Raw genomic sequence first — 12,320 nt, forward strand, 5'->3', positions numbered from 1 at the left:
ACGGATCATGTAATTACTCCTTTTTTAGCTTTTGAAAAGTTACGGAAACTCATGGATTGCGTAACAATACTTCCTCTTGATTTCCGGCACGTAACGGAATTTCACGGATTGCGTAACAATGCTTCCTTTCCGGCATGTCTCGGAACTTCACGTATTGTGAAACAAAGGGTGCCAAGTACCTCGAAGCGGTCAACCAAAGGTTGCATGCCATCAAACAATAGTCCCCAGACGAAATTAGGGTATGACAACATCCAATGGACTTCATCACTTACACAATCTATTTTTATATCAAGTATAGGTAACATCCAACGTTGTACTGAAATCAGTGTTAGCTATTAAGGAAAATGCACTAACTCAATTTTCGCAAATTCATTTTTGCCTTATTTTGAATTGCTAACATTTGAATTTAAGGAAGGACAAAATAGAAGGGAATAGATTTTTCCAGGAATATTCCACAAAGGTTGTTATTGCTAAAGAGAAGAACACATGCAGTTGTTTGTATTTTTATATTTTTTTTTTCTTTCTTCACAAGAGCACAACACATAGCATTGCCTCAAGCTGAGATAACAGTCAAATGAGAGACAAATGTTTATCCCATAAGAGATACTTTTATGAAATCTATAAAAAGTGACCAAGGCTTTGCTATCAAATGCAAGAAAGAAGAGAATGAGAATACGAAGTGAAAAGCAAGAACATTTTGAAGTGAGATTTTATGAAGTCATTAGATGATACACAACAATGCTTAATTAGTTCGTCCTTTGCTTAACAAAGTTGTTCATTTGAATTCGAGCTTAATTGTTCATCCACTTTGTTGAGTGATTTCAATTTGTGTATTCAATCAAACATTATTTGTTTGTGAAAACCATGAGTGACTTAGTGTTAAATAATACCTGAGTGTCTTAGATTCAGGGGGAATCTAAGGGTGTCAATAATGATCTAGAGAATACTAGTATAGCCAGTAGTGACAGAACGTAATACTTGTTTGTAATCAAACTTTGATTAGTGAAATATTTTACTAGTTTGTAAAGGAGAATTTGAGTAGCTATGCTCGAGTGAATTAATATAAACTAAGTGTTTTTACTTATCTCTTAAGTTATTTGATTAATATTCTCTTTATCTTATATTGACACACTTTATCACACAAGTGTTATTTTGAAAAACCTTTGTAAAAATACTATTTATTAATGGCTTAAATATGTTTTTCATATCTGGAAAATAGGTCATTTTTAATTTATTACCTAAACTTCACTTTTGGTCATCTACGTATCTGAATTTTATTTTATTTTTATGTTTTAATGTAGTACTTGCCGTTAGTCCCATTCCATTAAATGATGACGTAGCATACAAAGTGTCACGTCATCAAGTCTAGTCACTAACACATATGTGTCACCCCATTTTTTATTATTTAAATTATTTAAAAAATTCAATTCTCCTCCTTCCGCTTGTCCAACAGAAAACAACCCCGCGCCACCAACAATCAAGTCCGCCGCCACCATGCTCCTCCACCATCGATAAACATAGACTATGCAGATATTAATATGATAATAACAACATTAAATATATTGATATTATATGATGGTATAATAAAACTATAAACTAAAAAAAAAAACTCGTTGTTGAAATAGTCCACCGGAATGGCAAACATGGCCCCTGGTTTTCTGATTTGGCTTGCAAAAACCAACTTTTTTTTCTCTCTCTCAACTAACCCCCTACCAGCGCCTCTTCCTACCTCTTTTATATTAAACTAGTCGGTAACCCGTGCATACGCACGGGTGGTGCCACTAATTGATTTTCGATGAATGAATTAAAAAAAAGGTACTGTAAAAAAAAGCAAAAAGACTAACATTCATATATTATTATTATTAATCCTATTGTTGCATCCCTTACATGGGCTAAGCACCATCACCTTCAGCACTGTCGTTGTTACTGCAGGTTGTCCCAAAAATCAAACCACAAAAAAATAGACCAAAAAAAGTAAAAGAACCATAATCAAAATCGCAAAAAATAGAATGAAGATCAGAAGAGAACTCTATTAAAAACAGAAAATCCAACACACCACACATTCCGATCTTCAAAGCAAACTCACTCATTTAATATTGTGATTCTCTTGTTCTATTGTGCCCGCCAAAGATGCAACACACTTGTTGGGAACAACAACCGTGTCTATTTATTTACGAAAACAGAATTAAAATATCAAAATAACAAAAGCAGAAGATGGATGAAAGTTGGAGGAAAAAAAAAAGATTAACGAAAATAGAGAGTAATAAGGAAGAAAAAGAGATAAATGGAAGAAGAGAAGATTCAGGATTTGAGCCAGATTATTAAGCGAAATTAAATGAAAAGTTGAAATCCATCAATTGGAGAATGACACACCAGGAACCTCAAAGGAAAATATCTCAATGTTCACTCCTGACATTACAACATAGAAAAGAGCCTTCAGTTGAAGCATAAATAATAATAATAATAATAATAAATCATTTCAGGTATGGGCACAATAGGTACATCTCTTTTGTTAGATAGTTTGTTGCAAGAAGTTGGATTAGGATTCTATTTAATTTTATTGTTGTTGTTGTTATCATTATTATTATCATTATTATTTTTATTATTATAATTATTATTATAATAATTTTTATTATAATGATAATAATAACAATAACAATAATAATAATAATAATAATAATAATAATAATAATGTTTTTTTTAACCGAACTTGTTATCTTCTTGGCTCTTTCTCTATCTAGGAATTGCCGCTACCTATTTCAAAACCAAAGAATTGAACAAATAATAAAAATAATTTTAACATTTATAATATAAATATTCACAACTAACAGAAATTAGGCAATTGCAGATCAATACACAGTGAGTGTAACAAGCATGGAAATTTTATTTTTAAAAATTCAAGTTAAAAATGAGAGGAACATTAACATCTTCAAATCCCGTGGTTGTCGTGACTTAGTGATGGTGGAGAGAAGAGATTACAAAAGCGAATGACGAACGAAAAAAAAATGAGAATAACATGACTGCAATTGTAAAGAAAAAAATGAAACACGAATTAATAAGAATGAAAAAGGAAGAGATAAATCCATAGCAGAATACCATGAAATTTGAAGTTGAAGTACCTCTCAAATAGCTTGAACCTTCCATCAAAATAATAATAATCATAATAATAATAAACATGCATAAAACAAAGCACAAAGAAAGAAACTTGGCAGCTGGATGTTTTTTCGTGGATCACCTTGCGAGTGGGAAAATCAGAAAGGAAAAAAAAGGAAATATCAGTAATGAAGGAAAAACATGAAACAAACTAAATAATAATAATAATAATAATAATAATACCTACAGTAAAATGTAACTTCATCTCCATGACTAAAATCGTTATCCGCGAGAAACTGGTACGAAGGTTGAACAATATATTTGTCACCAATGCCAATGTTTAGTGTAGTTAATCACATCTACTTAGAAAAAGAAGATAATAAATTTAAAATTGTCCCGCAAAAGCATACACCATATTTTATTCTATAATGATTAATATGCAAATTAGAAATTACCTACTAACACATCAGATGAAACTTGTCCACTCAATATTTCTTCAAATATAGTAAGTCATATACATGTTCAGGAATTTCAAGAAGCTCATGTTTTTTAGTTGTACATCCACTCAATAAAGCATCAATTTATTTTCTTCCCTAATTCTTTTTATTTATTTTCTGATTAGAAAACAAACTAAGAAACTATAGGAGAACAAAGCTTACATAATAATAATAATAATAATAATAATAATAATAATAATAATAATAATAATAATAATAATAATAATAAAACAAAGCACACAAAAAGAAACTTGATTGTTGAATGTAATCAAATGTAATAATGACAAAAATATGATACAATGATTCAACAATTAATTACGTGTATATTAATATTTAATGAATTGTTATATATAGTAATCAATTATTATATGTTAATAAATGTAACGAAAGCCATAATTTTTTTATGCTGAATCATCGTATGTTATGATGATTTGATTGGATAACAATTAAAGTAATTAAAAAAAATCAATTGGAATAATATGCTTACTATTACTATTAGCATCAACATTGAATAAATTAAATAAATATTAATTGATTACATGTTAATAATTTAATAAATAAATTAATAATAACAGTTAAAGTATTATATATTAACCTTAATGATACAATAATTCAAATTTTAATTAGAAATTTTAAAATCTTGCATGATTTCAGTTTCAATTTTATAAACACAATAAGAAAAAACATGAAACAAATTACTATAACTAAATAATAATAATAGCCAATCCATCTAAAAAATTTGTCATTCTACGGGAATATGTTATAGTCACTGCTAATGGCACATGTTGTCCTATCATATTGTTCCCATCTTTCTTTGTACTCTTTCTTAATTTTTGTTATTTTTTTGTTTTGATTAATTATTGTTATCATTATTATTAATATCCAATATTGGGACTCCGTTACTTTCTCTCAATTCCCTTCGCTTTATCTTTTTGTCATTTGATTCAACAACTTCTCTTGATTTATATCAATTTTTGTCTCTTTTAATTATGGGTCTACATTATACAACTCACTCATTTCACCAACCAATAATATAATCTGCTATTACTATAAGCAAAGAATAGGTTGTTTATTTTACAAAAGTGAGAATAAAAAAATGCATAATCTCGAGCAACAAAAATTGAGTAAGAATCAATGACTTATTTGTCATATAAGAATAACAAAAAACAAATAGTTTCCAATCATTGGTTGATGGAAGAGCCACAATAATTTCAATTTTGTGAATATTGAAGCGAGAATCCTATCCTTGCCGGAATGTGAAAGCCTAAAAATTGATATACCCAAAGTGAGAATAAAAAAATGCAAAATCTTAGAAAAATAAACATTAAAACACAAAAAAAGAATTTTTTTTTAATTAATATAATTTTCTGTTTTCATCAAGCAAGAGCTATGAACAGATTGCTACTTGAGAAATTCTTCTTCCACCATCTTAGTAACTATGCATGCAGCTCATCAATAACACTTGATCAAGACACATGGTTCCACGTCTCTGACTCTAAAATGCTAACAAAAACTTCCAAAAAAAATATTACATCATCATACTTGATCAAGTAGGAGAAAAAACATAATAAAATAGAATCCATCAATAAAGCCACAATTGCATGAAATTTGAATTCCAAAAAAAATAAAAAATATGTGAAATTAAAAAAATTATCAGACACAAATGATACATGAATATAGAATGAAGTGGCGGGGAGGGGGGGAATTGTAACAATGAGAATTAGGTATCAATCAAATTTTTAAGAAAATATATTATTTTAAATACTTTTCTATAAAATCAGTCTCTTTTTCAAAAAAAGAGAAAGTTTGTTTTTTTATGATGGTAAACAAATACTACAAATAAATAAATTAACTTTTTTCTCAAATGTTTTAAAAATAATTGATGCAACATAATTTGGGAATTATTTTTCTAATTATGTAACTACTTTTTTTTAGTACGTGCAAAGGATCACACAGGGAGTGTTGTAAGGTTTGCTATGGTGGTGTTTCGCGGGTTCGAGTTTGTGTTTTTGTTTCAGGTTTTCATTTTTCATTCCAAAAGCAGAGATGTACAATTAAAACATTATTAAAGGAACTAAATACCTTTCTGCAGATGCTATTGTGACTTGTGAGTCCATTTGAATCACACCTCAGAGTTTGAAAAACTTCCTTAAGTGGCACGATTTCCTGCAAAGAGATTAAAAGGAAAAAAGAAAAAAAAACAAAAAAAAAATAAAACCATAATCCACACAAAAACTGAGGAAATTTGGCAAAAAAACAAAACAAAACTTAAAACTTCCAACACCAGGAACATAAAAACAAAACCCAGAAACACTCATCAATCCCATGCTTGCTACTCCTATTTTTCAACTGCAAAAACAAAGGTAGACATGAATGATATGGTGGAAAGAAACACATCACCGACTAGTGAAGCAGAATGTAGTAATGTCTTGGAACATAATACCTACTGCAACAAAAAATAAAGTAAAAAATATTAGCTACCAAGCTGCAGTGAAAATGTTCATATCCTTTTTTATTGTTATGCTAGAAATAAAACAGCAACAACAACGTTTTTTTCCTTATTGTTTTTTTTACCTGCAACAACAGAAAGCAATAGAGTAGTAATGTCTTGGAACATAATACCTGTTGCAGCAAAAAAAAAAACATTAGAAAAGCAAACATGCATTAGAACGAAAACCAAATATTCATGAGAACATAAAAAACACTAAACAAACAACCATGAATTACCAGGAAAACATCAATAACAGGAAGCAAAAGTCAAAACTTCTCCACTCAACAAAAAATGGAAAACAGCAAAGGGACCAAAAACACAGAAAAATGAAAAGTTAACATGCATGAGAACAGCAGGGAAAGAAAAAAAAACTCATATAGTCAACAAATCATTTCCTTACACCTTCATTGCAAAAGGAAAACCATCTTGGCCCTTTAACAAATGGGAATGGAGGCTCCTAAAATTACCCTCAGAACCTGATCAAGCAAAAAAAAAAAAAAAAAAACTTGTACTGTCAACAAATCTAAAAGAAGCTGAAGAAGCAGAAAAATAAAAAAAAATCCGAAGATGGAGAATGCTAGAAATACCTTGGCAGCTCTAGTTGTAGCTCTAGGCCAACGGGAAATGGCAGTTGAGGGAAATAAAAAACAAAAAACAAATATGAAAGCGAGTTGTTTATTTCAAAGTATAGATTGGATCCAACCAAACTACACTTTTTAGTTATAACTAATAATTTTAAAAGTGCCACAAATTTAAAATTAAAATAAGAAATAAGAAAACATACCCAAAAATATCGTCTTGACATTTGATCAAACACATAACATGCAACCAATAAATGTCCTACTGAACATGATCAGAAAATGCATAAATGTTAGCACTAAAAATACCACTGAGCCACAGGCACCCTGATCCAAATAAAAATTGCAAAAATAAAAACCGCAAAAAGATACTGTGAGGTGTAGAGCTTGCATGCAAATCCAGATAATTAAGCATTGAGGAAAATACATAAAAATTATAGCTTACCTCGTAGATTATCCCGTAAAACTCTGAACAATATCAGAAATATGAGTTTAAGGAAAAAATAGCAACGAAGCATCCAAATATTATTATTATTATTATTATTATTATTATTATTATTATTATTATTATTATTATATACAATAAGGCATAATCAAATCAAATAACAGAGAGCAACCGTGAGAACTAAAAACTTGAGATATTATACCTCTCTTCCAGGGTGGAATGGAACTTCAGGTCCACCCGTGACCTCCATGGCAACAATGCCAGCCAACTGCGTCAACACAAACACAACATTAAGCGCACAAACACCAAAGACAAAAAAACATCACCGGGTAGAAATCGGCGTAGCTCAAAATAGGGAACTCCGCCTTGAGTGACTCCAAAAGCCTAATAGCGATGTCCGAAGGGTCGACCAGTGTTTGTGCCCTTGTCAAAGGTTCCAGCAAAGTGCCATCTGCACACGAAACACACCAAAACGCGTCAAAACGATAATCCATAAACTCAATTGTAAATAACAGTGATCTAATGTTAAATAAAAAAATAAAAAAAATGCACGCCAAACAGAGCATTAGAGGAGCGCATCTCTTCTCAGCGATGAAGCCTCTGAGCTTCTTTGTCTTCTCAACGGCCTTCTGACAAAGGGGAAAAACCAAATGGTAGTAAAAAAAAAACCAAACAATGAAAGTAGAATAATGTAGAAGAGGAAAAAATCGTATAACAAAACCCCTCTTCTCGTGTTTTTTTTTTCTCCTTTTGGTCCCATCTAATCTCTCACTCACCCACAAATCCATTTTCTTGTGGCAGAGGTGCATGCAAGGGAGGAAAAGAAAGAGAAACGGAGAGAGAAGGTGTGAAGGAAAAGATTCAGAAATAGAAAGATAAAAGATAAATGAAAAAGAGGAGAAGATTGAGGAAGAGAAAGAGAAGATTGAAGAATAGAGAGTAACGTGGAGAAGATTGAGGAAGAGAAAGAGAAGATTGAGGAAAGGAGAGTAACGTGGAGAAGATTTAGGAAGAGAGAGGAGAGTTCCGATTATTAAGTGAAATTAAATGGAGAATTGAAATCCGCCAATCAGGGAGTGACATATGTTCGAAACTGCACATGCAACGCGACACGTGGCGGGGGCAACAGAAAAAAAGATGCAAAAAAATAAAGGGGCAAAATGACCAAAAAACCGAGAAAATGGACCGCTGTCACAATCTTAGATAGGGGTATTTTAGGAATTTCCAGAGGGTTCTCTTTTATAGATAGTATATAGATATCAATCCACAATTCTTACCCACCTCTGCTTCACCCTCATAATTTTCCATCATTTTTTTTTGTAAAATTTTCACACCTTTTACCCATCAATACCAACTCACCTCTTTGATTCTCTTCAATAGTTCCTCCATTGGCTTGTTTGTCCCCGAAGTCAGCATTAAGAGGCTTCGATAGGCCTCCACGTGGAACGAGTCTCTATGAATCAATTCCTCGAACACGTTCGTGGTGAGTTTGTGCTCACCGTAGTGCATGTGCAGGTGCGCCTTTAGGAGTGAGTACTTGGACTCCTTGGGCTCGAGCTCGATTAGACGGTCTAAAATGTGAATTGCTTCGTTGATTTCGAGGGCTCTGATCTTGGTTTGTAGGAGCAATTGAAGCGCGTCGGCATCGGTGGTGTGAAGTTGCTCCTCGGTGGTGCTTTCGTTGGGGAGAGTTTCATACTTGGCAGATTTTGGTGGAACAAGCGACGTCGATGTGAATGCGACAGGGGGAGAGTGGATGCAGATGGGTTTGATGAGAGGGGAGAGAAGAGGGTTGAGTGAGATGTGAAAATGATGATTTTTTGGGTACATATCAGTGATTAGGCATAATAATCTAACACTTCGTCTTTCATGTCATCACTTAATATAATGAGATTAACGACATATACTACATTAAAACATAAAATTTTTTTAGATACGTAAATGATCAAAAATAAATTTTAGGTAATAAATTAAAAATCATCTATTTTTAGGTATAATAAACATATTTAAGCCTTTAATAATCGTTAGATGATAATGTTTTGTTTTTATTAAAACTACTCTTATTCATTAAATGACACTGTCAAATAACTTAGTTTATGCATATCTGTTTTTGAAAAACATCTTACTAAAATATTTTATTTTTATCAAACACTATTTAATTCTCTTTTTAGTGTGATACTTATTTTAAACATGGTCTCTTTTGAAATTAATTGTGGGTGGAGAAATATTGCTATATAAAATAAAATTCTTTCTATCTGGATTAAGCCTAATGACAATGACAGCTAGTGTTGAAACGAAGTGCATTCAATCGCTGAACAAAAATGACACAAACGACAAAAACGAAAGTAACAACGACGTAAATCCAGAACGTCCTCTGATGCCTATCCCGACGAGACTCTACTTGGCTATCGGAAAACACTAAACGATAATAATGTTGAAGTTTGCTAATTCCAACCAGCTGCTAATTGTTGTTTATTATTTTTGGGTTAATTTTGTTTTTAAACAAATATGGGAAATGCTATCCTCGTTCAACTAGGGATTGTTGTTATTTGTGATATTTGATCCTATTTTTGATTCCTAGTGGATATAATAATCACACGGTTCCACACTCCACACCAATGGATCGCATATAACCATTGACATATTGCTTCATTGGTACCTCTGGTGCCCTTTTAATAAATACTATATATCTTTTTCGCCAAAAAAAAACCATTCACATAATGAATCATAATATTCCAAAATATATGCTGAGTTTGTGGAAATTAATTTGGATTCAATTTTCATAGAATATATCATTGAGGAGGAGTGATATAGTTTTATAATCAACATGAATGATTAGGCTGCTAAAGATATTTTACTATTTCACAAAAAGTTGAAGACATTAATTATTAATTTCGGTAGTTTAAAATAATAATATCCACCAAAAGTTGTTTGGCATTTAAGTTTTTTAATCAAGATGTGAGATTCAATTTTCAACTTAAACATAAAAGATATTAATTTACCTTATAATGAATCAATCCATTAGGAGATAATTAATTGGATATAAATAAGAAGTTCTAAATAGTTTTGTATTAAACCAAAAATAATATAAAAAAATGCCGAAGTTGAATTGCTAAACAAACTTGAATTTAACAGTTAGGATTATCAATTAACAATATCTCTGACAATACTAATTGCTGTGACTTCATCAACAAATTTTAAAATTAAAAAGGACAAGTCGAACCACGTCGCGGCCAATTTCAATGACAGGTGCCAAGCAATTATTCGTCACATTCGTAATCCTTAACATATTAATTTTGAGTGTATACGTGATCCCAAATACTACTTAAGATTATCATTATTTAAAACACAACAAAATCCACACGTACTTCTTGTCCTATTGTCGTTAACTTTATATAAGAAAGGTTAAATAATACTGATTGAGTGACGAGAGTCTACTTCAAAGAATGAAATCAAGTTATAGTCGAAAGTTTCAAAATTAAAAATTAAAAATTATTTTTTATAATAGTTTTATAATTTATTATTATATGTTGGACAAGTGGTATCAATAACTTGAAAGGAGAGGGTTGAATTAAGTTTCAAAATTCCCACTAACAAACTTTTAATCCCTATTTTTAAATGATAGGCTTAGAATGTAGAAGAAAAACAAGAAGCAATTAATTTAACAATGTTCTTTTAAACGTGCAAGGAAAAATTGATTGCAATAACATAAATGAGATAAGGGAAAAGAGAAATACAAACTTGATTTATACTGGTTCGGCCACGCCTTGTGCCTACGTCCAGTCCTCAAGCAACCCACTTGAGATTTTTCACTATCTTTGTAAAAATCTTTTTTACAACTTCTGAACACCCAAGAAATCTCTTCCCCTTGTGTTCATGAAACTCACAATTCAAGAGACAACCAGTCTCTTGATTACAATTGACTTTTTGAGAAGAACAGAAAAATTTCTCTCCTTTAGAGTGGATAATACAATTTGAAGTTCCAAGATGAACTCTCAATAGATTTGCAAGTGTTTGCCCAAGAGTTATTGAGAGAACATTTGACAATGAAGTTCTTTTGAAATATCTCTCTCTTGCTTTTTGAAGTCAGACACACATATATATAGGCCCTTCGTGTCTTTTCAAAATGGTTTGAATAGATGTGTCTTTTCAGAAAGCTTTTTCTAAAAATTTTCACTGGTAATTAATTACAGGTTTCTGGTAATCGATTACACAGTTATATTTTGAAGGGTCATGACTTTTGAATTTGAATTTCAAGAGTTTCGTTGCTGGTAATCGATTTTGTAATCGATTATAGGTTCAAAATTCAAATTCAAAACCCTTTTTAACAACTATTTTTCAAAATTGTCTTCTGGTAATCGATTACACTTCCTGGTAATCGATTACCAGAGCCTTAGATGTCTTGGAAACACTATGTTTTGAGACAAGGCTTGATCTTGAGTTAATCTTGAAGCAAGACTTTGTTTGTTGAAGCAACCTTGTATTAATCTTGAAGCAATGCTTATTATCCTTTGAAGCAACCTTGTTTGATTCTTCTTTGGCATCATCAAAATCATGTATTCATACATTCACATTCTCCCCCTCAATTGCCTAAGGCATCTTGATGAATATTCAACCATTAGTTGAATGGTCCTGATCTTGCGAAGTACTCGACTGAATATCCTCATAACCCCTGTTTTGTCATTATCACAAGATTAATAAATGATTAGATTAAGCCGAATGTTTAGGTTGTCTATACTCACTTAGAAAAAGAATACCTAAATGGTAATCTGCCTACCAATGCCCGTGGTCTAAGGCCCCAAAAGGTTTATATAAATAGGGTTTTGATCACTTTAGGTAAAAATTATTGTTCATTTCTACGTATCTTTACATTCCTAGTATTTGCTAAAAACTGAGATCTTACTTGAGTATTAGAGTGTCTTTTGTATGTATCCCCCTTCGGACAAACCTTACTCGAGATAGTGGAGGATGAATAGGTACAAGGAACCCCTCGATAAGAAGAAGTGTTTGATCACTATTTGGAAGCACATTTTAACACCTACCGTGAGACCGAGTAAGATAATTCTCGGCCCCAAGTGTTATGGCAGTAACACGAATAAGGATGGATATGTCATCAACAACACATCTAGGACATCCTAAGGAAGAGATACAAGTAGAAGATCAGATCGACTTGTCATCCAATGTAAGATGGTTGTAGGCATAAGTCTTTGACATGC

The 12,320-nt window shown here is 31.5% G+C and overlaps 1 long non-coding RNA gene across 1 annotated transcript; it reads right to left on the reverse strand.

The window, feature by feature from the left end:
• Nucleotides 1-4,678: 4,678 nt before the first annotated feature.
• On the reverse strand, nt 4,679-7,158 carry LOC114408151. The gene is made up of 4 exons (XR_003665831.1): nt 6,484-7,158; nt 6,165-6,212; nt 5,673-6,036; nt 4,679-4,854 (listed from the first exon to the last, which is right to left on the reverse strand). It is a non-coding gene; the product is annotated as an uncharacterized LOC114408151 (long non-coding RNA).
• Nucleotides 7,159-12,320: the final 5,162 nt, after the last annotated feature.

This window comes from Glycine soja, chromosome 4 (assembly GCF_004193775.1).
Source record: "Glycine soja cultivar W05 chromosome 4, ASM419377v2, whole genome shotgun sequence".
NCBI lineage: Eukaryota > Viridiplantae > Streptophyta > Magnoliopsida > Fabales > Fabaceae > Glycine > Glycine soja.